This window comes from Perna viridis, chromosome 14, assembly GCF_037379345.1.
Source record: "Perna viridis isolate PV_CMFRI_1.1 ecotype Kerala chromosome 14, ASM3737934v1, whole genome shotgun sequence".
Lineage (NCBI taxonomy): Eukaryota > Metazoa > Mollusca > Bivalvia > Mytilida > Mytilidae > Perna > Perna viridis.
The window spans coordinates 23,475,924-23,503,410 of NC_142458.1; the positions used below are offsets into that span (position 1 = coordinate 23,475,924).

Below are 27,487 nucleotides of genomic sequence, written 5' to 3' on the forward strand. Positions count from 1 at the left end.
ATATTTTCGCGGGTACTAATTTTCACGTCCTTAAGGATTTGTTTTTACATAAAAATATTTTGTATTTTTAGGAAAGGTCTGTGTATGAGGATTACAAAAATACCAAATTTATTGCTATTGAAGAATAGATATTGATTCTAGACGCATTCTAATACTTGCCCACCTCCATCAGATTCAGTGCATTTCTACATTACATTTAGCCGTAAGCATGTAATTCATGACATTGGCTATTTTTTTAACTAAAATAAATTTAAAAAAAACACTACAAACAAGAAAAGTGGCATCAGTTGATCACTTTTTAGTATTATTCATGTTGAATTGTAGCCTAACAACTGGTTTTTGTACCTGAAATATGGCATTTAAGGCTGAAAGTATGAAAAATCCTGCATTTTGTCATAAACATTAGGCTGCATACTAGAAGACTGATTCTGGATTTCTTTGCAGCTTAATATTTCTAAATTGTCCATTAAATGGTTGTTTGGTTGACTAACTTATTGATAAGATGAAAAAAAAAATGTTTTTTTTTTTAAATTTGACCCTACATATGCTGCTAAAATACCGGTACTCACTATGGGAACTTTCATGATGTCACATCTTACATGATAAAAACTCGGCATATTTGGTTGCTAAGGACTTCCTCACACTGATTAAAGCAGCATATTAACACAAGTTGTGGGTTCTTACACATTTTACTTTAACAAACTTATAAAACATTGGTTTCTATGGTAAAATAATGTCATTTTCTAAATGTAGGGTGGATGAAACCTACCATAAGGTTCCACTTTATAGAGAGGTCACTGCAGATAACTTTATGACAATTTGTGGAAATAAAGTTATATTGAGACACTTAAACAAGCAAATCCAACATTTTTTTCCTGTAAAAAGTATATATTTTTCAAAACCTTACATTATGGAGATCCATAAAAAAAGAGATATTTTTTTTTTTATTTTGTTATGAAAATCTGTAGCCATGGTAACATAATAAAATAAACATAAGTTTTCATAACAAATTTTAGGTGCCTTCCCAAAAATATTTGTCAAAAAACAGTTTTTCTGAAATATCAGGCTCTTAAAAACTGCCAGAAAATGTAAGTTGGCAAGGTATAATTGTAAAAAAAAAAAAACGAATAAAAAGTGTGTCTTTTTCTGCTCATTTGTTGATGATTTTATTTATTTCATTATTCTTTAAGTTTGTGCGAAATTTTGCATTCTTGAAAAACAGCCTGTTGGTGCAGGGAAGAGAATCCAATCTGGTGAGGACCTGAATCTTTCCAGATAGCTTCAAGCATGCATTTTATGCTCTTTACCTTCGCAAGTATTGCCTCTATTTATGTATGATTGCTCTACTATACACGATCATTATTTCCACCAAGTTTCACCTTTTATTTTTAAGTTTTACAAAATTAGACCGGGTCAGTTTTGTGTACAAAACAGTGCACCTAAATCCCATTTGTATAATACAACCTAAGGCAACCATGAAAATAGCAATAGTACCCCATGGAAATTAAAATGTTTACAGTAACTAGTCTTAGTTTTACATTTGTAGGTTGCGCATTTGAGATAATACTTATACAGATTGTACATAAAATAAACATCCTGCAAGAGTTATCGTTCTTAATTTAGTTTGATATTAGTTGGAGATTGAAGTGTAGTTTACTGAAAAGTATACAGATCTAAATATAGAAAAGACTATTGTCGCATAAAAATATAGCATATGTAGACCAAATAAGCAATGTCTGATCCATGGTTTTCTTTCTACACCATGAATCACTTTACCATAGGATGTGTCTTCATGTTATATTGAGTGGTATTTTAAGTCTCTCAACTAACAAGTCTATCATTTGTTTGTTCTAGAATGATGGCTGGTCCATAGAAGCTAATACTAAGAAATATTGATGATTTATTTAAAAACAAATAACATAAAAAAAGCAAAACAAGAATATAGTTTTTGTAGTCGTATACAAATGAGAAAATGTACTTCATGCTAACTTCATTTCGATCTATTAATTTATACAAAAACTATTCATTATCTCTCAACCCACCTTTTTCAATTCTCTGTAATTTATACCTCTTTAATCGTTACAGTTAATAAAAAAAACCCTAACAATCAACTTTGAGAAAGTATGGAAATGGATGAAAAATTTTTGAAAACTAAATTTGTCATGTGTTACCTGCTGTCTGGTTTTAGCACAGACACCCTCTTACAACCAGAAAAAAAGAAAATGACAAGACTGGTCACAAGAAAACTACACTATATTAATGTAAAAGTTTTTCTTCAGATTTTTTTAAGCTCATCAATAAGTCCAGACACAACAATCAACATGCTGGTAGTAACTCAGTTTGCATCATGTCAAAACAAATAGGGGAGATACTGTTTTAAACTGTCGTAATAAAACAGCTGGGGCAATAATTTGACTCGTTTATCCTAAAATGTAATTTTACCATAGGCTTACAGATTTTGAGCTGATTTTGTAGTTTGCAAGTCTAATTTAAAGAAATTACTATTTCTATTTACTAGGTAAACTTGTTCTATAATGTTTTCATTCAGAAGTTTTAGATTTTCTTACAGTCAGTAGAGCTCACTGATATTTTTACATTAATACATGTATGTACTTAACTGTACATAAAATTATCTACTAATAGGCACCAACCATTTTATAAGTGGGAGTGTTGGAATTTTTTTGAAAAATAAATTTAAATATCAATTTTTTCACTAATTAATAAAGATTCTATATTTTTCCTAATACTTATCAAGATAGTTTTCATTTATAAAACACTGATTTTAGATTGCTACTGAAATAAAAATAAAATTTTGAGCAAAAAAATTTCTATTCAAATTTAAGTCCCCTTCTTCAGGATAAAAATGATCAATGCCTTACATTTTTAGAGCAAGGGTGGGCAGGAGTGAAGATGAAAGTGGTCAATTTAACTTTTTAAGATTGGAAAGTCATGATCTTTCACAAGTTTTAAATCAATGGCCCACATGAATAAAACAAAAAAGCCCATAATAGGGTTAAAAGAATATGACCTATGAAATAAAATTTCAAGGTCTTAGGTCATAGCCATGAAGAAATAATAGGACCAGGAGGAAGGAGCTCCATACCCATGAAGATATGATACGACCAGTAGGAAAGAACTCCATAGCCATGAAGATATGATGGGACCAGGAGGAAAGAGCTCAATAGCCATTTAGAAATGATAGGACCAGGATGAAGGTGCTCCATAGCCATAAAGATATACGACCAGGAGGAAAGAACTCCATAGCCATTTAGAAACGGCAAGACCAGGAGGCATGAGCTCCGTAGCCACGAAGAAATGATAGGACCAGGAGGAAGGAGCTCTGTAGCCATGAAGAAATGATAGGACCAGGAGGAAGGAGCTCCATAGCCATCAAGATATCATAGGAGTAGGAGAAAGGAGTTCCATAGCCATGAAGATAAAGAACTTACAAGGGAATGCTGAGAGGGATTAGATTGATAAAATATCATGTAATTTAAGTGGCAGCCAGTAGTACTATCATAAACAACTTCTAAGGATTACCATTTGATTCTGAGATTGGAAGAATTTAAGTAATTATTTTTGTTAAGACTATTTTGAAAATAAATTACTTTGATCTTCAGGGTGAAAAATAATATTTTTTAAAGTACCCTAGTCTGAACATTATGTTTTTTACTAAGATGAAAATAAAAAATATGTTAGTGAAAAAAAATTGTAATTGAAATTCGAAATTTCAAAATAATGACTGACCTTTTGGATAAGAAAAAAGTTTTATCTTAAGATTTGAAAAAAAAAATTAAGTACTGGTCTGAACATTATTTTTTTACTAAGATGAAAATGAATATTTTGATCCAAAGAAATCTTCCAAGCAGAAATAATCTTACAACAGATGGGTCTAAATGAGGATGTCAAAAGAAAAATGAGCAACAATTTATTTAAGAAAAGGCAGAAAAAGCAAAACAAAAAAACGTATAGTAAGAGTTTAAGAAGTTAACACAAAGTTACGAAAGATCTAAGAGCAAATATGAAACTGTAAGAATTGCATTGTGGTGGACTAAAACCTGAAAAACTATTAATTAAAGATAATGTTTAAAGATGTTGAAAGGCAACTGTTAACATGATAACATGAATACTAAAGATCAGATGGTATACAACACTAACAATGAATAGGAATTAGCAAGATCAAGAAAGAAACTAGAACAACTGTAAGTAATGTTTTCTTAGTGACATCCCTGCTCCTATTTAAAATCATAAAAGAAACTTAAATAACCATCTAAATGGGGGAAAAAATCAAAAGTGTACAATGGAATCGTGTGATAAAGATATCAATATCTAATTTAATGGTTTTAAAAAATAGATCTAAAGTGGCTGTTTGGGGTGGGGGAGGGGTAATAATTATGTTTCAAATGGTAAATGAATGTTGATATATAGATTTGTTTGGCTACAATTAATTTCAAGCAGAACCTGACAAAAGGAGTGATCTCAAAGTATATAAACAATCTGCCACTTCTCCAGACTGGACCCTACCACTACAACATAAGTAGTCATAGGGTAAAATATGAAAAAGTGGCAGCCAGTAGTACTATAATAAGCAAATTCTAAGGATGACCACTTGATCTTGTGGGGAGCTTGGAAGAATTGAAGTAATTATTTTTGTTAAGACTTTTTTTAAAGTAAATTATATTGATCTTAACGATGGAGAAAAAAAATTTTAAGCATCCTGATCTGAACATTATGTTTTTACAAAGATGGAAAAAAAATTTTTTTTTAGAAAAATGAAAAAAAAAAAAACCCTGATAACTTGTTAAAAATAAACAATTTGATCCAAAGAAATCTTCCAAATCATCCCCTCAATATCAAAAGGTTATCCCCTGAATTCAACACTTCAAATTCCCTCATACTAGTGCATGAGATATTTGAAGAATCCAAGTTAAGCTTGAAATTAGTTGTCGTCAAACAAAAAAAAACAACATCAAAATCCATAGTAGGAATGGCATTTAGTAATAGCCAAGTACTATTCAAAATCTGACACTTTTAACAATTAAGGAAAAGCTGCATTACAAACTGTACAGAAGACAGGGTTCCCCCCTCTTAAAACATCTTAATAAAAATAGGGAAGTAGAAAATATCAATACAAAATATTAAGTATAAATATATAAGGATGTCAAAAGAAAACAGGAAAAAACAAGCAATAACACATTGAAGAAAAGCAATAGCGGCAAACAGCAAGATCCTGACATGGAGTAACAGAACATCTACTTTCAAATCAAAATAATGTAGATCTAGGTATATAAAAGCATGTAATGTTAGAATCATACTTTGGTGTCAGGCAGAAACCTGGAAAAGTATGACAGAAATGTAGATTGAGGTAGGGGATGTTGAAGGACAACTCTTTAGATGAATACTAAAGATCAAATGTGCAAATGGAGTAACTAACATTATAGTTGCACAAAGAATAGGAATTACTCACATCAATACAGAAGTAAAGTAGAAAAGGAAAGTAGAGAAAACTGAAGAGGAAGGCAATTAACAAAGCTGAAAGCATGGAGATCCTTTGTTGAAGTTTAATTGGTAAAATAGCACAAAAAAAAAATGTATCGATATGTAAGGGGCAAAATCGGCTAATCCATTTAAAAGTGGAAGAAAACAAAAAAAATCTATATACTAATGAATTGATTATCTTAAATTATACATGCATATGATTGTGATGATAATAATGATTTATGGATGCAGCCGAACAACATATTTGCTTTCATTAGACTTATACCATTTCATAAAAATCCCACCCGGAACTATTAGGAACAATGTGTTAATTCTGTAAAAGGCGGAAGAGTTCTGAGGTCTTGGAACCTGAATTTCTGGACTAAAACATTTGAAATTTCATTTGTAACCTAAGTTCAAGACTTTCACCTTTTCAATGGACCTTTTATTTTGAATCTTTGATTTACTTGGAGTGGACCATAATTGACTTAAAACTTGTATAAGTCCAGCACCTTCAACTCTGTAGGGCAAATTCAAAACCCAGAATATCAGCCATCAACTCCAAAAGATTGGTGCTTCTAGGGAAAAAAAAAGTAAAATTTTCAAGTCATTATAACAAGTTGAAAGTGAAGAAGGAATTTTGAAGTAAATTCATTGTAAAGAAAAAATGGTCAGCCAAATTAAGGTATATTAGAAGAAAATGACAAATAAATGGCACAAAAAATAAATACAAAAAAATAAATCAAAAAAATCAAAAAACGAGAATTTAGAAAAAAAAACTGATCATAACTGAATAGGTAATTACCTAACTCTACCAATCACCTCCCAGAAACCACACAGGCACTCCCTAAAGTCATTAGATGGAAAAAAAAAATTTAAATCAGTTGTTTCAGTGATGATGCAGATTAGAACTTTGGACAAATGGACAGCCAAACAAACAAATGAATGGATAACATGATCACTAAAAACTCAATTGAAAGAGCTCAGTCTATTAATCTTTAACCTATTCATACTCACATATAATAAATCAGCTCAATACCTAAGTAAAATTATCATTTTAAACCCAGAAAGGCCAAGTAATATAATGTGCATTTCCTGCTTCCCAGTCCTACCCTATTTTTTTTGCCTAGCCTAAACATTTTGGGGGGTAAAGAATTTCTCTAGATTTTCTTATGGTTTTGTCACAGTAGGATTTATCAATTAAAAACACTGATGAAATATTATGTTTATCATAAAACTTCAAAAAAATATATTTTAAGATCTAAATAAAATTATGGAAGAAAAAGAGGAGATCTATGGGCAAAAAATATTAATGCTATAAAATGGAAGACACCAGAGGAGTAAAAAAATCAGACAAAAATGGCCTAAAAATACCAGTTAACATCCTTCAGCAAATATGTCAAGGTACATATGCATAATGATCTGGGCAGTTACCTGACAGTGATACATAATCTGGGCAGATACATGACATTGATACATAATCTGGGCAGATACCTGTCAGTGTACATAATCTGGAAAACTGTATTGACTGTAACTAGTTTAGTTGAATCTTCTATTTAACTCTAGCTGGATCATTTCTTCACAACGAAATGATGGAATAAAAAAAATAAACCTTTGAACATTGGATACCAATAGTCACATTTAGTCATTCACATCTTACATTTTCATAACTTCTACAGTTAAAATGTCATCTCAGCAAAACACCTGAAAGTAAATTAAATCATCAAGTTAATTAGGTTTTTTTTTTTAAGAATTTGTCATGGTTTGATTAAATTAAGTGGGAATCTATTTCTACAGTTTGTTTCACATCCACATTCCTTTGGAGTAAATCTTAAATGGTTTATTTAATAACAGCACAATGTTGTGTACTTACAGTGGTTGATAACAACTGTCCACATGAAATTAACATGATTTTCATGTGAAATTCACTAAACATGAATTTCTTGTGAACATTTCATGTGAAGGCTCCATTCACCCGAATTTCACGTGAACTCTGTCACTTAGTTTATTTGCTCAATTCAGGTGAAAATCATGTGAAATAATTTTGCAGTGTATTTTGTAAGCAACTGAGGACTTCTTTTTTTTCTTTGAGGGTATTGTGATATAGAAGAAACAAAATACACTTACAAAAAGAAACACTCATCCTACAAATGGAACTCTACCACTCAAACATTTTAGTTGAATTTTCTCCCTTTGCAAGCATCAGAAAATAGTTACCTTTAATATCATGCATATTTACATATGACACCTAAACTTCCTAAAAATAGTACACCAAAATCTACTGACTAGTTTAGTAGAGATTGACTAACAGGAGGTATAGACTAACATCTAAATATCAAAAAGGGAATGCCTTCAATAGTTATTATTAAATTTTATTAATTAATTACATGCTTGTAACCTTAAATTGTGACAAGATTGCTATGTGTAGCCTTATGTATCGTAACTCCTGTAAAATTTTAAATTTGTTGAAAGAAAACTGCAGGGCGATATGGTGACTAAAAATCCTGCAAAAATGTGAACAAAATCTGTTGAGCGGTTTAAAGGGAGTTGCATCCACTAAGTGTCCCTATATGTGTAGAATGTACAAATATGACCAAGTCCCTTAACTCCTGTAAAATTTGTCAAATCAAAATGGTAGTGCAATATGATCAACTACATAAGGTGACTAACAATATGACAAAAGTTGAAGAAAATCTGTTGGACAGAACACAGTATACCAGTACCATGACTGGTCTAGAACATACTGAAAATATTCTCAATTAAAAAGTGGGGAAAAAATCCTCTGAAGGGTGCAGCTTTATACAACTACAGTTCTCCCCCTACGAAACAGCCACCTGTCTTATGCGACCACATTTCAAGTGCATTAACAACTAATAGTGCAAATTGACCTCTGATAAATGGCCACCCTTCTGACACGACCAGCGGCCACAACTTTGTAATGAAAAACAAAGACCTGGCCTCTCATATACAGCCATGTTCACTATGTGTATATAAACTGCAGGTGTCAGCAGAGATCGAGTTGAGCGTTTTTCCCCAGTATATTTGCCAACTAAGTTTTTGAATTGAGTGTCAATTGCTCTGAAGCCAATAGGCCTAGATCAGCAAGTGTACCATTGTAAACATATTAAGTGTGGGCACCCAATTGTGAAATTACGACAGGAAATTAATAATAAAAACAGGTACTTCAAATTACAAACAAAAGTTGTCACCTTTTTATTCTGGTTGCAATTTGCCATTTAGGTCACATCTTTAATTGATTTCATAAAGACCATGTGCGAATGTGTTACGAAATACCATAAGTCGGTATACACTTGCATATTAAAGAACCGAATACTCTGGAATACTTGTTCCAATAATGTTTTATCAGTAAAGAATATTAGGATCTGTCTTTAAAAGTTTGTTAATATATTCTAACGGTTTTAAAGTTAGCAAAGATTTTACATAACATAGTCAAATCCATTTGTAAAATTAATACGGACACAGATCAATTATCAATCTGATTGACAGATTTTGTTTTCCTAAGAAACAATATTTGCAGTTTACCCCCAAATTACAGATGAATGTTATCTACGTAAATTCAGGTCAGGAAAACAATGGAGCTGCTGAAAAAAAATCAACTTTATCAAAGTTATCAACAAAAAAAAAGATTAAGAAAAATACAAACTATATACTGTGTATAATTAGTGTGCTTATATATAACAGATACAATGTAATGCACATGTTGAAATTGGCATAACCTTTCAAGAGAGGCCACCTCTCATACGTGGCCAGTTTTGAACTGCTGTATAGATGGCCACATAAGAAAGGAACTATTGTACCACAAAGGGTGAACATCAAAATATTTCTTTGGTCCCTGCAATACAAAAGAAGAGGCTCCCAGTAAAGCTCTAACGAGATCAAAAGAACAGTTAAGAATAGGTTTCTTCAAAATGTACAGTGCACCTCCCTTTTATAGTCACAGTCATGAAAAGGGCCATTTTATAATTTTGAATACAGAATAAAATATCATTTGTCTTACCTGATAAGCTGTCCACAATCTTCATCAATAGTATAGTGATTCAGAGACAAGGAGCTGGACCAAAATTATCTCTCCAATTTCATGATGCTTGATAGAGAAGCACTGATCTGGAATGGGCCTTTAAAGTCACCCTGAAAAATCAAAGAGAAAACTTATACATAAAACAGATGATGTATTTAATGTTAAGAACTAAAGACCCAATAGGACATAAAGTAAACAAAACATTGGTCCTCATTGAACTAAAGGCCCAATAAGAGCAGAATGTAAACAAGACATGGGTCATCATTGAACTAAAGGTCCAACAGGATCTGAATGTTAACAAGACATTTGGTCAAAAATAGTCTTTAAAGCTTGAATTATAAGCTGGACTGTTGACCTTATCATACTATTGTCACAAAAATCATTTTATCAATACAGATCATCTTAGTTATCCAACCAGTTTTCATAATATAAACTAAATCTCTACTTGCTATTGATTCCTTCAAAGGGCAATAACTCCAACATTGAGCAACAGATCTTTATGAAAATCTTGGCATAGGTCCGTCTTACCATGTTGTTCAATTCCCCCTACCCCTATAGAAAACTAGTCTAAAGAATTTGGTTTTTAAGTATAACAGATCTTTATGAAAATCTTGGCATAGGTCCGTCTTACCATGTTGTTCAATTCCCCCTACCCCTATAGAAAACTAGTCTAAAGAATTTGGTTTTTAAGTAATTTCAAAAAGTCATCAATTTTTTGTTATTTGCACAATTCTGCAATTTGACCCCTTTGACCTAATTTAAGTAATGGTGGCCATGTTTTTTTCCATATCAAAATTCCCAAAACAAGAATTGTAAAAAATACAAAAAATATAACACAATTACCTAAATAAGCTATCTATACTATGATCTTTATCACCAATTTAAGTAACGACATAGAGATCTGTAGTCATGGACTCGAACTCTCTCTCCCAGTACACAATTGTAAATGAAGTACTAGACTAGGATTGGGCTTTTATCATCATCCTAAAAATAAAACTAGAAATAGAATTAAAACCCTAACAAAAAACAGTGGATAAGTAGAATGTCATACATACAAATGTATAAATGACAACATTTTTAATAAACTAGAGGCTACCAGGAGCATGAATTGCTCATATGGTCCATTTTTCACCTTTCAAGTGCCAAACCCTGCAATAGGAGCCATCCTACATATATGGGAGACTTTTACAGGCCATATCATAGGGATCTTTTCTTCAATTAAAAATTGCTTACTATTTATTATATCTTACAAGACATTGGCTAGAAACATTAAACAATGTCATTTGTATCCTCATCATTTATTTATTTTTTTATTCAAAGTCATTAAATATGACAAGGACAATTTTGACAGAATGAAGATTTTAGCAGGTGTTATCATTAGATTTATTTAGTTAATGCAAGTTCTTTTCCAGATAACAAAGAAACATGAAACAACCATAATAACACAGAGAAACAAAAATACATGTAAATGAGCAACTCTGACTCCAAAATTAGTACAAAAAGTTCAGGAAATCTGCTGTTCACTTCAACTGAATTACATCAAGAGTCTGTATGCTTCAATTCCAAATCATCTGCTTCATGTGATCAGGCCTAAGGGTCATGCAACCACATATTGACAACAACAGGAGGGAAATATGTTTATTGACATGAAATATTGCATTTAATATTATATTGCTTTAATTTGTGTTGTTCAATATCAGCCATTTAAATAACTCACCTTTGGCCATACACTGTAGATTCATATAAAAATCTGGCAGATACACTAGAATTTATACTGGGAGAAAGCATGCTTCAAGAATATTCCTGTTTCAAGTGACTAACATCATAATAAACTCCTAAATTGGGTTATCTATTTTTGCAATGAGCAGAGATTAATAATCTTCCTTCCTGTACATCTACACAAACAGCATAACCATCTTGTAAAGCTCTAACGAGATCAACCGAACAGTTAAGGATAGGTTTCTTCAAAATGTACAGTGCACCTCCCTTTTATAGTCACAGTCACTAAAAGGACCATTTCATAATTTTGAATACAGAATAAAATATCAATAGTCTTACCTGATAAGCTGTCCAACAATCTTCATCAATAGTATAGTGATTCAGAGACATGGAGCTGGACCAAAATTATTTCTCCAATTTCATGATGCTTGATAGAGAAGCACTGATCTGGAATGGGCCTTTAAAGTCACCCTGAAAAATCAAAAAGAAAACTTATACATAAAACAGATGATGTATTTAATGTTAAGAACTAAAGACCCAATAGGACATAAAGTAAACAAAACATTGGTCCTCATTGAACTAAAGGCCCAATAAGAGCAGAATGTAAACAAGACATGGGTCATCATTGAACTAAAGGTCCAACAGGATCTGAATGTTAACAAGACATTTGGTCAAAAATAGTCTTTAAAGCTTGAATTATAAGCTGGACTGTTGACCTTATCATACTATTGTCACAAAAATCATTTTATCAATACAGATCATCTTAGTTATCCAACCAGTTTTCATAATATAAACTAAATCTCTACTTGCTATTGATTCCTTCAAAGGGCAATAACTCCAACATTGAGCAACAGATCTTTATGAAAATCTTGGCATAGGTCAGTCTTACCATGTTGTTCAATTCCCCCTACCCCTATAGAAAACTAGTCTAAAGAATTTGGTTTTTAAGTAATTTCAAAAAGTCATCAATTTTTTGTTATTTGCACAATTCTGCAATTTGACCCCTTTGACCTAATTTAAGTAATGGTGGCCATGTTTTTTTTCCATATCAAAATTCCCCAAACAAGAATTGTAAAAAATACAAAAAATATAACACAATTACCTAAATAAGCTATCTATACTATGATCTTTATCACCAATTTAAGTAATGACATAGAGATCTGCAGTCATGGACTCGAACTCTCTCTCCCAGTACATAATTGTAAATGAAGTACTAGACTAGGATTGGGCTTTTATCATCATCCTAAAAATTAAATTAGAATTAGAATTAAAACCCTAACAAAAAACAGTTGATAAGTAGAATGTCATACATACAAATGTATAAATGACAACATTTTTAATAAACTAGAGGCTACCAGGAGCATGAATTGCTCATCTGGTCCATTTTTCACCTTTCAAGTGCCAAACCCTGCAATAGGAGCCATCCTACATATATGGGAGACTTTTACAGGCCATATCATAGGGATCTTTTCATCAATTAAAAGTTGCTTACTATTTATTATATCTTACAAGATATTGACTAGAAACATTAAACAATGTCATTTGTATCCTCATCATTTATTTTTTTATTCAAAGTCATTAAATATGACAAGGACAATTTTGACAGAATGAAGACTTTAGCAGGTCTTGTCATTAGAATTATTTAGTTAATGCAAGTTCTTTTCCAGATAACAAAGAAACATGAAACAACCATAATAACACAAAGAAACAAAAATACATGTAAATGAGCAACTCTGACTCCAAAATTAGTACAAAAAGTTCAGGAAATCTGGTGTTCACTTCAACTGAATTATATCAAGAGTCTGTATGCTTCAATTCCAAATCATCTGCTTCATGTGATCAGGCCTAAGGGTCATGCAACCACATATTGACAACAACAGGAGGGAAATGTGTTTATTGACATGAAATATTGCATTTAATATTATATTGCTTTCATTTGTGTTGTTCAATGTCAGCCATTTGGATAACTCACCTTTGGCCATATACTGTAGATTCATATAAAATTCTGGCAGATACACTAGAATTTATACTGGGAGAAAGCACACTTCAAGAATATTCCTATTTCAACTGACTAACATCATAATAAATTCCTAAATTGGGTTATCTATTTTTGCAATGAGCAGAGATTAATAATCTTCTTTCCTGTACATCTACACAAACAGCATAACCATCTTGTAAAGCTCTAACGAGATCAACAGAACAGTTAAGAATAGGTTTCTTCAAAATGTACAGTGCACCTCCCTTTTATAGTCACAGTCACTAAAAGGGCCATTTTATAATTTTGAATACAGAATAAAATATCATTTGTCTTACCTGATAAGCTGTCCAACAATCTTCATCAATAGTATAGTGATTCAGAGACAAGGAGCTGGACCAAAATTATCTCTCCAATTTCATGATGCTTGACAGAGAAGCACTGACCTAGAAAGGGCCTTTAAAGTCATCCTGAAAAATCAAAAATACTTATACATAAAACAGATGATGTATTAAATGTTAAGAAGACATGAGTCATCATTGAACTAAAGGCCCAATAAGACCTGAACATAAAAAAGACATTGGTCCTCATTGAACTAAAGACCCAATAGGACATAAAGTAAACAAAACATTGGTCCTCATTAAACTAAATGCCCAATAAGAGCAGAATGTAAACAAGACATGGGTCATCATTGAACTAAAGGTCCAATAGGATCTGAATGTTAACAAGATATTTTGCCAAAAATAGTCTTTAAAGCTTGACTTATAAGCTGGACTGTTGACCTTATCATACTATTGTCACAAGAATCATTTTATCAATACAGATCATCTTAGTTATCCAACCAGTTTTCATAATATAAACTAAATCTCTACTTGCTATTGATTCCTTCAAAGGGCAATAACTCCAACATTGAGCAACAGATCTTTATGAAAATCTTGGCATAGGTCAGTCTTACCATGTTGTTCAATTCCCCCTACCCCTATAGAAAACTAGTCTAACGATTTTGGTTTTTAAGTAATTTCAAAAAGTCATCAATGTTTTGTTATTTACACAATTCTGCAGTTTGACCCCTTTGACCTAATTTAAGTAATGGTAGCCATCTTTTTTCCATATCAAAATTCCCAAAACAAGAATTGTAAAAAATACAAAAATATAACATAAATACCTAATAAGCTATCTATACTATGATCTTTTATCACCAATATAAGTTATGACACAGAGATCTGTAGTCATGGACTCTCTCTCTCCCAGTACATAATTGTAAATGAAGTACTAGACTAGGATTGGGCTTTTATCATCATCCTAAAAATAAAATTATAATTAGAATTAAAACCCTAACAAAAAACAGTGGACAAGTAGAATGTCATACATACAAATGTATAAATGACAACATTTTTAATAAACTAGAGGCTCCCAGGAGCATGAATTGCTCATATGGTCCATTTTTCACCTTTCAAGTGCCAAACCCTGCAATAGGAGCCATCCTACATATATGGGAGACTTTTACAGGCCATATCATAGGGATCTTTTCATCAATTAAAAGTTGCTTACTATTTATTATATCTTACAAGATACTGACTAGAAACATTAAACAATGTCATTTGTATCCTCATCATTTATTTCTTTATTCAAAGTCATTAAATATGACAAGGACAATTTTGACAGAATGAAGACTTTAGCAGGTCTTACCCTTAGAATTATTTAGTTAATGCAAGTTCTTTTCCAGATAACAAAGAAACATGAAACAACCATAATAACACAGAGAAACAACAGTACATGTCAATGAGCAACCCTGACTCCAAAATTAGTACAAAAAGTTAAGAAAATCTGGTGTTCACTTCAACTGAATTATATCATGAGTCTGTATGCTTCAATTCCAAAATCATCTGCTTCATGTGATCAGGCCTAAGGGTCATGCAACCACATATTGACAACAACAGGAGGGAAATGTGTTTATTTATATGAAATATTGCATTTAATATTATATTGCTTTCATTTGTGTTGTTCAATGTCAGCCATTTGGATAACTCACCTTTGGCCATACACTGTAGATTCATATAAAATTCTGGCAGATACACTAGAATTTATACTGGGAGAAAGCACACTTCAAGAATATTCCTATTTCAACTGACTAACATCATAATAAATTCCTAAATTGGGTTATCTATTTTTGCAATGAGCAGAGATTAATAATCTTCCTTCCTGTACATCTACACAAACAGCATAACCATCTTGTAAAGCTCTAACGAGATCAACAGAACAGTTAAGAATAGGTTTCTTCAAAATGTACAGTGCACCTCCCTTTTATAGTCACAGTCATTAAAAGGGCCATTTTATAATTTTGAATACAGAATAAAATATCAATAGTCTTACCTGATAAGCTGTCCACAATCTTCATCAATAGTATAGTGATTCAGAGACATGGAGCTGGACCAAAATTATCTCTCCAATTTCATGATGCTTGGTAGAGAAGCACTGATCTGGAATGGGCCTTTAAAGTCACCCTGAAAAATCAAAAAGAAAACTTATACATAAAACAGATGATGTATTTAATGTTAAGAAGACATGAGTCATCATTGATCTAAAGGCTTAATTAAACCTAAATGTAAACAAAACATTGGTCCTCATTGAACTAAAGGCCCAATAAGATCTAAATGTTTACAAAATATGTGATCATCATCAAACTAAAGGCCCAATAGGACATGAATGTAAACAAAACATTGGTCTTCATTGAACTAAAGGCCCAATAAGCTCTAAATGTTTACAAAATGTTTGATCATCATTGAACTAAAGGCCCAATAGGACATGAATGTAAACAAAACATTGGTCTTCATTGAACTAAAGGCCCAATAAGACCTGAACGTAAATAAGACATTGGTCCTCATTGAACTAAAGACCCAATAAGAGCAGAATGTAAACAAGACATGGGTCATCATTGAACTAAAGGTCCAATAGGATCTGAATGTTAACAAGATATTTTGCCAAAAATAGTCTTTAAAGCTCAACCTATAAGCTGGACTGTTGACCTTATTGTACTATTGTCACAAGAATCATTTTATCAATACAGATCATCTTAGTTATCCAACCAGTTTTCATAATATAAAATAAATCTCTACTTGCTATTGATTCCTTCAAGGGCAATAACTCCAACATTGAGCAACAGATCTTTATGAAAATCTTGGCATAGGTCAGTCTTACCATGTTGTTCAATTCCCCCTACCCCTATAGAAAACTAGTCTAAAGAATTTGGTTTTTAAGTAATTTCAAAAAGTCATCAATTTTTTGTTATTTGCACAATTCTGCAATTTGACCCCTTTGACCTAATTTAAGTAATGGTAGCCATCTTTTTTCCATATCAAAATTCCCCAAACAAGAATTGTAAAAAATACAAAAATATAACATAAATACCTAATAAGCTATCTATACTATGATCTTTTATCACCAATATAAGTTATGACACAGAGATCTGTAGTCATGGACTCTCTCTCTCCCAGTACATAATTGTAAATGAAGTACTAGACTAGGATTGGGCTTTTATCATCATCCTAAAAATAAAATTAGAATTAGAATTAAAACCCTAACAAAAAACAGTGGACAAGTAGAATGTCATACATACAAATGTATAAATGACAACATTTTTAATAAACTAGAGGCTACCAGGAGCATGAATTGCTCATATGGTCCATTTTTCACCTTTCAAGTGCCAAACCCTGCAATAGGAGCCATCCTACATATATGGGAGACTTTTACAGGCCATATCATAGGGATCTTTTCATCAATTAAAAGTTGCTTACTATTTATTATATCTTACAAGATATTGACTAGAAACATTAAACAATGTCATTTGTATCCTCATCATTTATTTTTTTATTCAAAGTCATTAAATATGACAAGGACAATTTTGACAGAATGAAGACTTTAGCAGGTCTTGTCATTAGAATTATTTAGTTAATGCAAGTTCTTTTCCAGATAACAAAGAAACATGAAACAACCATAATAACACAGAGAAACAACAGTACATGTCAATGAGCAACCCTGACTCCAAAATTAGTACAAAAAGTTAAGAAAATCTGGTGTTCACTTCAATTGAATTATATCAAGAGTCTGTATGCTTCAATTCCAAAATCATCTGCTTCATGTGATCAGGCCTAAGGGTCATGCAACCACATATTGACAACAACAGGAGGGAAATGTGTTTATTGACATGAAATATTGCATTTAATATTATATTGCTTTCATTTGTGTTGTTCAATGTCAGCCATTTGGATAACTCACCTTTGGCCATACACTGTAGATTCATATAAAATTCTGGCAGATACACTAGAATTTATACTGGGAGAAAGCACACTTCAAGAATATTCCTATTTCAACTGACTAACATCATAATAAATTCCTAAATTGGGTTATCTATTTTTGCAATGAGCAGAGATTAATAATCTTCTTTCCTGTACATCTACACAAACAGCATAACCATCTTGTAAAGCTCTAACGAGATCAACAGAACAGTTAAGAATAGGTTTCTTCAAAATGTACAGTGCACCTCCCTTTTATAGTCACAGTCATTAAAAGGGCCATTTTATAATTTTGAATACAGAATAAAATATCAATAGTCTTACCTGATAAGCTGTCCACAATCTTCATCAATAGTATAGTGATTCAGAGACAAGGTGCTGGACCAAAATTATCTCTCCAATTTCATGATGCTTGGTAGAGAAGCACTGATCTGGAATGGGCCTTTAAAGTCACCCTGAAAAATCAAAAAGATAACTTATACATAAAACAGATGATGTATTTAATGTTAAGAAGACATGAGTCATCATTGATCTAAAGGCTTAATTAGACCTAAATGTAAACAAAACATTGGTCCTCATTGAACTAAAGGCCCAATAAGATCTAAATGTTTACAAAATATGTGATCATCATCAAACTAAAGGCCCAATAGGACATGAATGTAAACAAAACATTGGTCTTCATTGAACTAAAGGCCCAATAGGACATGAATGTAAACAAAACATTGGTCTTCATTGAACTAAAGGCCCAATAAGACCTGAACGTAAATAAGACATTGGTCCTCATTGAACTAAAGACCCAATAGGACATAAAGTAAACAAAACATTGGTCCTCATTGAACTAAAGGCCCAATAAGAGCAGAATGTAAACAAGACATGGGTCATCATTGAACTAAAGGTCCAATAGGATCTGAATGTTAACAAGATATTTTGCCAAAAATAGTCTTTAAAGCTCAACCTATAAGCTGGACTGTTGACCTTATTGTACTATTGTCAGAATTTGGTTTTTAAGTAATTTCAAAAAGTCATCAATTTTTTGTTATTTGCACAATTCTGCAATTTGACCCCTTTGACCTAATTTAAGTAATGGTGGCCATGTTTTTTCCATATCAAAATTCCCCAAACAAGAATTGTAAAAAATACAAAAATATAACATAAATACCTAATAAGCTATCTATACTATGATCTTTATCACCAATTTAAGTAATGACATAGAGATCTGTAGTCATGGACTCAAACTCTCTCTCCCAGTACACAATTGTAAATGAAGTACTAGACTAGGATTGGGCTTTTATCATCATCCTAAAAATAAAATTAGAATTAGAATTAAAACCCTAACAAAAAACAGTGGATAGGTAGAATGTCATACATACAAATGTATAAATGACAACATTTTTAATAAACTAGAGGCTCCCAGGAGCATGAATTGCTCATATGGTCCATTTTTCACCTTTTAAGTGCCAAACCCTGCAACAGGAGCCACCCTACAAATATGGGAGACTTTTACAGGCCATATCATAGGGATCTTTTCATCAATTAAAAGTTGCTTACTATTTATTATATCTTACAAGATATTGGCTAGAAACATTAAACAATGTCATTTGTATCCTCGTCATTTAATTTTTTATTCAAGGTCATTAAATATGACCAGGACAATTTTGACAGAATGAAGACTTTAGCAGGTCTTGTCATTAGAATTATTTAATTAATGCAAGTTCTTTTCCAGATAACAAAGAAACATGATACAACCATAACAACACAGAGAAACAAAAGTACATGAGCAACCCTGACTCCATTAAAAACTTGACAGCATGCCCATTTGTGTAAGCATCATCTGCTTTGTGTATAAAACTCCACAAAGTTGCTCATCAAATGTCACATCAAAATGGCACTGGACAAGGGCCATATAGAAAGTTTTTTTCTAGAATTTTCTGAAAGGCATTTAGCATGTCGACATGAATATAGAAACTTCCTCCAATCATTATGCCTTATTTTAAAACACTAATAACAAATTTTATGTCACTTGGAAGGAATTTATATTATTATTCATACACAAATATTTCATACTATATTGGAACTAAATTACTCCCTTAATTTTTGGAGTTTCCTTTCAGAGCCTAAAATAACACACTCCATTTTTCCAAGATAGAGTGATAGTTTATTACATAATGCACATTGTACACGTATCAACTAATAAATTACATGTACTTCATTGTTGAAGCTCTTTCCTCATTTACTTGAAATAGATTCTGGGTCATCTGTTGAAAAAATTAATAGCAATAGAATCTGCATAAGGCCAAAAAAAAAAGTGTTTCCAGTTTCCCAACCAACCCTATTTTTTAGAGGTGAATTTGCAAAAATCAGAAATTCTGGAGTTACTCGGATCTCGTTCGCCAATGTTTATCTGAATAATCAAGTTGTTATATTACGTTCCCTACGATCCCTCCATTTGCATTAAAACAGAAACGAAGATTATTTATGAATTATAAGGGTTACGTCAATGTTGCAATTTGAAATTTTTTTTTTAGATCTGGTGACAAAAATAACCTGTTGGCGATTTTCTCTGCGCCTAGATTTTGTATATTAAAACTGACAGAAAGTTTGAAAGCAACAGATATTCTAATTAAACAATTATGTTGACACCTGGTCAGAGTTGACCAATTTACGACAAAAGCCAACCAAATGTAAGTAGACCAGGTGATAATGACTCACAATATCATCATGGGAGATGTCAATCAGATGTAAATTTATATAGAGCCAATCAAAACTCTCATAATCTGGTCAAAGGGAGACACATCTCATGACCATGTGCATGTGGCTACATACAGGCTTCACAGCCTTTTTAAACCATGTGATACAATCAGAAACAGATTCATCTTTTAACAGAATAAATTAAATCCAATTAACAATGATTATCCCATCAGGAAGTGTCTAAATACTTCAAAATGCAAGAATTGATAAAAGAAAATGGAAGACATTAGTTTACACTTTATGATGGGTAAATCCGTAAACAAATATTCCAAAATGTAATCAAAGAAATACTGACGGCATAAGAAATACTGATTCTTAAATCAAGTAGTATTACAAGAGATAATTTAAAAGGGACGTGATTAATGGTCCATGGTACATGTAGTTTGCTAGAAATTTTATCACTTGAAAAAAGAATACAATTTGTTGAAAATTTATAGATAAAAAATCAAATCATAATTTTAGATAAATTTAATTAGACCACAAAGGATAAGGATCAACATGTCGATATGTGCATAGTAATATTAAGTCCTTGATAGAAATAAACCCCCTGTTTCTAGAGTAGTACTTTATTATTTTGCATATAAAAAGTGATTAATGGTTTCAGATCCTAAGACTAGAGCTAAAAATCTGCTTTATACATGCATCAAATGTGAATCTTGGGTACATGTATGACACGATTGATATGTCTTGAGAAAGATAACTCATCAATGGACTAACTGTCATACATGTACCTTAAAAAATACAATAATTCTTTTTGGCACCTATTTTGGCTATAACTTTTGAAAATTGGCAGCTGGCAAATTTTCTGGCGATAGAATTTTGGAAGCCAGAGTACCCTCTATAATATCGCCAAACATGGCGGGGTACACATATTGCAGGCTGCATCCAGTCTACAAGTTACATATCTATTGGCATTAAAATTCCTTAAATGTAACCACATGGATAAGAGAAAAGAAATCATGGTTATAGATGAAAACTGCTGGTTTACACCACGGGTCCAGAAAGTTTGACAGCCCATGCCAGACATTTTATCAAATTTCAGCAGATGTTTTTGTCAGTCATTTACATGCTCGAATCAAAAATTAACTAACATGAAACATTTGTATGTAGTTTTTTTTAAGATAAATATTGGAAAGTGTGTTATTTCATCACATACTCAGTCTTTTACAAAATATCAAACTACAGAGCAAATGAACGAGTTCGGTTTTGACCACACATGGATGTTCTAACATGTAAACAAAACATCATATCTCTTAGGCAAACAGCCGAAAACTTCCGAGTGATGAAAAAAATATTTACTATTTGTAAAAGAAAATCGCGAACCCATTTTGTATACATGGATAAATGGTCTGTTGAATTCTGTGTTAAAATGATTCAATCAACGAATTAGTAATTAAAAACTACGACTAATTCGTAGTTTCAGTTCCATGTGCTTTCGTAACCTCTGAAAGAACTGTGGGAGAATGATGAACTTGTCAAACTTTTTCTTAATTAATCAACTAATAAATGTATGGAGATTCTCCAAGTCACTTAAATTAATAAGTATATGCAATGGTGCTGCACATGTACCGTTAACTGAATCAAGCAATCAACTAATCAGTTACAGGTAAATCACAGTCACAGGTGGTTGCATATTGGCTAAAATTGACACACACCTGTCAATTTTAATTTCCAATAAAGAATTAGGAGATTGGTAGACAGAATGTTTATACCCTAATAAAACCATGCACACTGTAATTTATAATGAGGATTGACAATTTGTTAAAGTCTGATATTGGAAAATGTTGTATGTCATTTGTAAAGTTTGTCAGTCAATGACCAGCATTTTTTAACATTTCCAGACCCATGGTTTACAATATGAATTACATACATCACGAATTATATATCATCTACCCTGTTTATGAAAATTTGAGGGCTTCCAAATTTAAAAATATTGAATAGTCAGTAATTCTTGTATTCAATCAAATATTTTGACTTTGATCTTACTACATATTTGATTTTAATGCTGCTGATGAGAGGTTACTCCTTTAAACACATATACAGCATATTGAAATTGACAATGTATAAAACTGGTATTTTCTGTATTTAGACATACAGTGGCTATTTTTTCATTAAAAAAAAAGAAAAACCTACCTACCCTATTTTTTCAGACTTGAAAGAGGAAACACGTGTTTTTTGTTTTTGTTTGGCCTACAGAAACAGTTTTCAGTCAAACCTTTCAAGTACTGGTCTATTGAACATATAAAGTAAAGGTCCCAGAATACTGCCCTAGGCCAGAGGATACCACATTTGAACTTGAGAAAAGCAGACATTGCAAATTTGGAACTAACAAATCTGTTGTCAATCTACCAATTATCATTTAAATCCATTTAGCAGTGGTTGAGCCATTTTCAGCATTTATTACAAGTACATGTACAAAATGTATACAAGAAGTTGATGGACCATTTATTAACATTCCCAATGAAATCCTGTAATTTAATGGGTCATTTATAACATTCTAAGTCAAATCCTGTAACTTTACAGCCATTTTCAGCTTCAATGGGCACATTGCCAATGACCCTTGCCTTTCCTTATCACTGATTTACAAGTAGCAAAAACTGTGGTCTTAAATTTGTGGCACAAGATCTGACAATGATTTCAAATGCTTTTTGCACTTGTCACTACTTTGGTTGAATCAGTACCTTCCTTGTACAATTTGTAGCAAACTCACCCAAGGTTTTTGTAGGTCCAGCATTAATGATCAAGTATACTGCCCCTTATGACATCTATCAAATGAATCTAACAAGTGTCAGGAGAAAAATTCGGACAGCTCTTTCAAAAATTTTCCAGAAAATAACAAGTATACTGATAATAATTACATAATTGACATACTCTGGCTGACTATTTTTTCATGAATGGAACAAATTCACCACTGCCTGTTTCATATATCCTTGCCATCCAGCAAATATTTTTAAGTCAGAAAAAATGTTTTATTAAATTTTAAGCAGAGTTCATCTTAAATTGGGGAATTGACAGAACAAAAACATTTTAGTATCTATTAAGTGACTTTTCCCTTTTCGATATAGTCCATTTATATATGATACAAATTTTGGCAAAAGTTGTGTTTTTCTTAGTTTTGAGTCCACATCTGGGTGGGTTTTTAAGGCTTAATCACTAAAAACGAACACAGAAAAAAAAACTGAAAGATTTGGTAGAGGTAAAAACATGAGATGAGGTTGCCCTCAATTAGTCTACGTGTCAGTAAAACATAGCGATGTGGATGTTTTAAAACCATACGCCTTCCAAGTTGAACAACATTAAACATATTCCCAACTACTAGAAGCTCTCTTCATCAGTTACTTTGGAAAGTTCAAAATATGTTGTCAGTTTTTCCAATTCTTTTTAAATCAGACATTTTACATGTTTTTCAAGTTAAATTATTATGATCATAAAATATTTTTCTATTTCTCCGGGTTTTTTTTTTTGGTTTTTTTGGGGGGAACTGCTAAAAAATATATGTTGTTAGACTAAACCATAAAAGTAAATTGGGATTACTTGCTACAGATTGAATACTTTGTACACGTAAGCAGAGTTAGAAAGAGTAGCCTGCCCACCAGTCCGAGACTGGCTATTTTTCAGCAGGGCCAGCTAATTTTTGCAAAAATTTATATAGCCATATTGTAAATATATCAAAAAATTGTATTCGGACTTGCCAGAATTTGAGTGAGTTTCCTACACTGCTTAACGCTGCATTAGCTGTCATTTTCATAAAAAAAAAAATTTCAATTGAAATATGCCTTAATTCCACTAGATTGCACTTTTCCTATATAATTTCATTCGATATCCACAAATAAAATGTGTTAAATACATGAAAGAGGTATCTATATATTTATTGTCTTGCAAGACAAATAAACAGCTGCGCTAAGAGCGCAAGATACGCCCGCCCGTAAGAATAGCTGATGGTATAAATTTTAGAAAACAATAACCTGATTTCTGATTACCAAAAAATTAGTCTGTATATATAGTGAGCAAAGTTTTTCTTCAGTTATTCAAAAAGTATAAATGATCTTACAACTGTTTGACATGATGAAAGTATACAATAGCATTTAAAAGGGATTCTTTGTTTTTGAACTAGATAAAAGTATAATAAACTACAGAATTGAAAACTGGACAAATAATTCATTATGTAATATTATTATTATGAGGTAAGACCTACAGTTAATAGTACAATTCCTTCTACTTCTACTGTAAGGAAGTCCATATTGCCTTGTGGTCAGAATAATAAGTTTCTAGGGTAAAACTCCGATAATTGTCAGTATTCGTAAAAATCAAATCTATTGTAGAATTGAAGTCGGTTGTTGGTCCCAATATAATACAGCTTTTCAAAACTGTAAGTAAGCAGCAATCTTATGTCGTGGTAATTACATCAGATTTGACAACAATATATATTTTTAAGTGAATAAAGTTCCGTAACTCTGGAACTACAAATAAAGTCTTCAAAATCGAAAGGGAGGTTTCTTCCATTAATATCAATATTGTGCTAAAATTTCATTTGAGTTATCGCACAACGTGTGGATGGACGCACGGACAATGGTATACCATTATACAACCATAATCTAGCATGTCTATAAAACTGTATGCAAATTTGAAGAATAGTATCAGTACAGCTGAGTTATTACATCAGATTTGACAATAATATATATTTTTAAGTGAATAAAGTTCCGCAACTCTGGAATGACAAATAAAAAATTCTTTAAAATCGAAAGGGAGCTTTCTTCCGTTAATATTAATATTGTGCTAAAATTTCATTTGAATCCGTAAAAGATAATTTGAGTTATCCCGTGACGGACAGACGGACAATGGTATACCATAATACGACCCGTCTATATAGACAGGCGTATAAAAAATGACCTAGATAAATTTGTATGCATATGACTTCTGATGACCACAATCCACGCATGTGCTGTAAGGGTCGCTCTTTTAAAACAAATCTGATTGCAAAGCGAAAGTGGTTAATCAATGGCAAGAAAGACTGTCTGACTAAACCCATAAAAGAAAAAAGTTTAAACATAATGCAAGGATCCTTTTGAAATTTACGTATTGTGATATAATGTGGCACAAATATGGTCAGTAACTGTCATTATTTATTTGAAAACTAATGAAGAAATTGATGAAATAAAATGTTAACAAGACACGTGCTTACCTGTGTATCCGTTATTGTCATTTTTTTAACAAGGTTAAAGTATTTTTAACCTGGGTTAATGCCCTGTCGACAATCTTCAGAAGTAACGGCGAAAAATAATTAGATCTGAACTATTGATCTTCTTTGATTGAAAAAAAACATTGTTTTTACATTCTGTTGGTATTATCGACATTTATTGCTTCAACTGCATTATTACAAACTTATTTCATTTCATCAGCTAAATTCAGTAGAATCAAAACTGAACAAATTTGGCAGCTAATGCAGCTTCAAGCTTTAATTTGATACTTAAAAGTTTGGTACTGATCATATATATTTTGAATTTGAATTTAAATGATAGTATTTTTTTCAAAATTTTTTTCAAGTTTTTATTTCACACTAATCACTATATAGCTAGTTATCCCATGATTTATTTATCTAAAAACATGTTAAAAGTAAATTTACTTTTCTTTAAAACTGAAGATGGCAGCTTTTTTCAGATATTTTTCATTTTGTTAACTCTAGTCCTCATCATGCTCATGTCATTCAGTAGTCACTTTTTTGCTGAGATTTTATATGTCTATGTATCATAACTTAAGTTAATATGACTACTTAATGTGGCTGAGTTTTGATTTTAACATTATATAATAACAATAAGTGAGGCTGACGTAGATTTCTCATATGACTATATAAAAAAAACTGCGACTCAATTTAAGTATACCTTCTCCCAAGTACTCTATGCTACCATAATCAGTAAGTTCCGGCTTCTCCACAACCTAATATCTGAATGGTCGTCACTAGCCAAGAATAGTGTTCAGAAAGCGCGCGAAACTGGGGTCGGTCTAAAAATAGGACGAGAAAAAACAGGAGTGGCATTTTCCGGTACATTTTAAGTCATAACTTTAGTCTTTTTTCAATGGAATACAAAACAATTTAAAATGATTTCTTAAGAACAAAAGTGCTTTAAACTGATTAAGGTTTTTTTGAAAAATGTCAAAAAATAAAGCGAAATTTTGACAGGACGACCTTTTTCTGACAGGAAAATGGCGATAAAAAGGGGACATGTTGTTGAATAAAGTTCATTATTGATAAATTGTGCCACATCTGTCAAATAATGTTTACTTATTATCAAAGCTTATATTAACAGGTACATGCATTTTGATATAAAATTATTTTATTTTGAGTCAGTTAAAGTGGAAAAATCTTGACTGGGCGGACTTCTTTCGTGATTTGTGTTGTTTTTCACTGGCGAACGGTAACCAAAATACAAAACACTTGAAAATTACTAAATGCATCAAAAAATGATTTGATAATGTTTTCCATATTACGGTATTTCATAAGCACCACCGAAAACTGGCACAGCATCACGGCTCCTCGGACTGAATGAATGGTACACACTTCTCCAACCTCTTTATTATTTTAATTTTCCTGGCATGTTTTTTCAATGCTTTTAGCTGCAGCTTAGTACCATGTGCTTTCAAATCTAGTTTGTATTGCTTTTATTTTTACTGATTTTTTGTGTGCATTCTTTTATTACTTGTATGTTGTTTATAATATGTATATCATGTTGTTTTAAGTTTATGTGTATGTGTATGTCTTGTGTTTATTTATGTCGATTTTAAAAGCTCTATGTACTGATCTAGAGCTTACTATGTTTCCTGTTTGACATATCGACTTTAAAAAAATTACTTGACTTGAAGACTTGACCCTGGATTCAAATTATTTATTTCAAGGTACAATGTCACATTTAGAAAAAAAAACAGATGAAGATAAATAAATACCTATGACTTAAGCCAAATTAAAAAGAAGAGTAGACGGGCTCGATGGACCTACTTCTTCTGCTGTCAAAAAAGCAAATACAGGCAAAATCATACATAATGTACATAGTGGTTCTGTTGGTTATACAGATTATACTGAGAAGAGAGTGATCAAAAAAGCAAGAGGTATAAGATTAAGTAGTTAAATTGTGTAGTTATTGGCTTTAACTGCATAATTGTTTTCCTTTGCAAATATTTTTACTTTATGTAGTATTTTTCTGTTGTTGTCTGTTACTATTGTCATGACATTTTATCATGAAA

The 27,487-nt window shown here is 31.8% G+C and overlaps 1 long non-coding RNA gene across 1 annotated transcript; it reads right to left on the bottom strand.

Moving 5' to 3' along the window:
- Positions 1-1,883: 1,883 nt before the first annotated feature.
- On the bottom strand, positions 1,884-26,225 carry LOC148598684 (uncharacterized). The gene is made up of 12 exons (XR_015918641.1): positions 26,131-26,225; positions 18,663-18,802; positions 17,828-17,958; positions 16,620-16,756; positions 15,585-15,715; positions 14,377-14,513; positions 13,550-13,681; positions 12,339-12,479; positions 11,576-11,707; positions 10,361-10,501; positions 9,497-9,627; positions 1,884-7,182 (listed from the first exon to the last, which is right to left on the bottom strand). It is a non-coding gene; the product is annotated as an uncharacterized LOC148598684 (long non-coding RNA).
- Between the last annotated feature and the right edge of the window lie 1,262 nt (positions 26,226-27,487).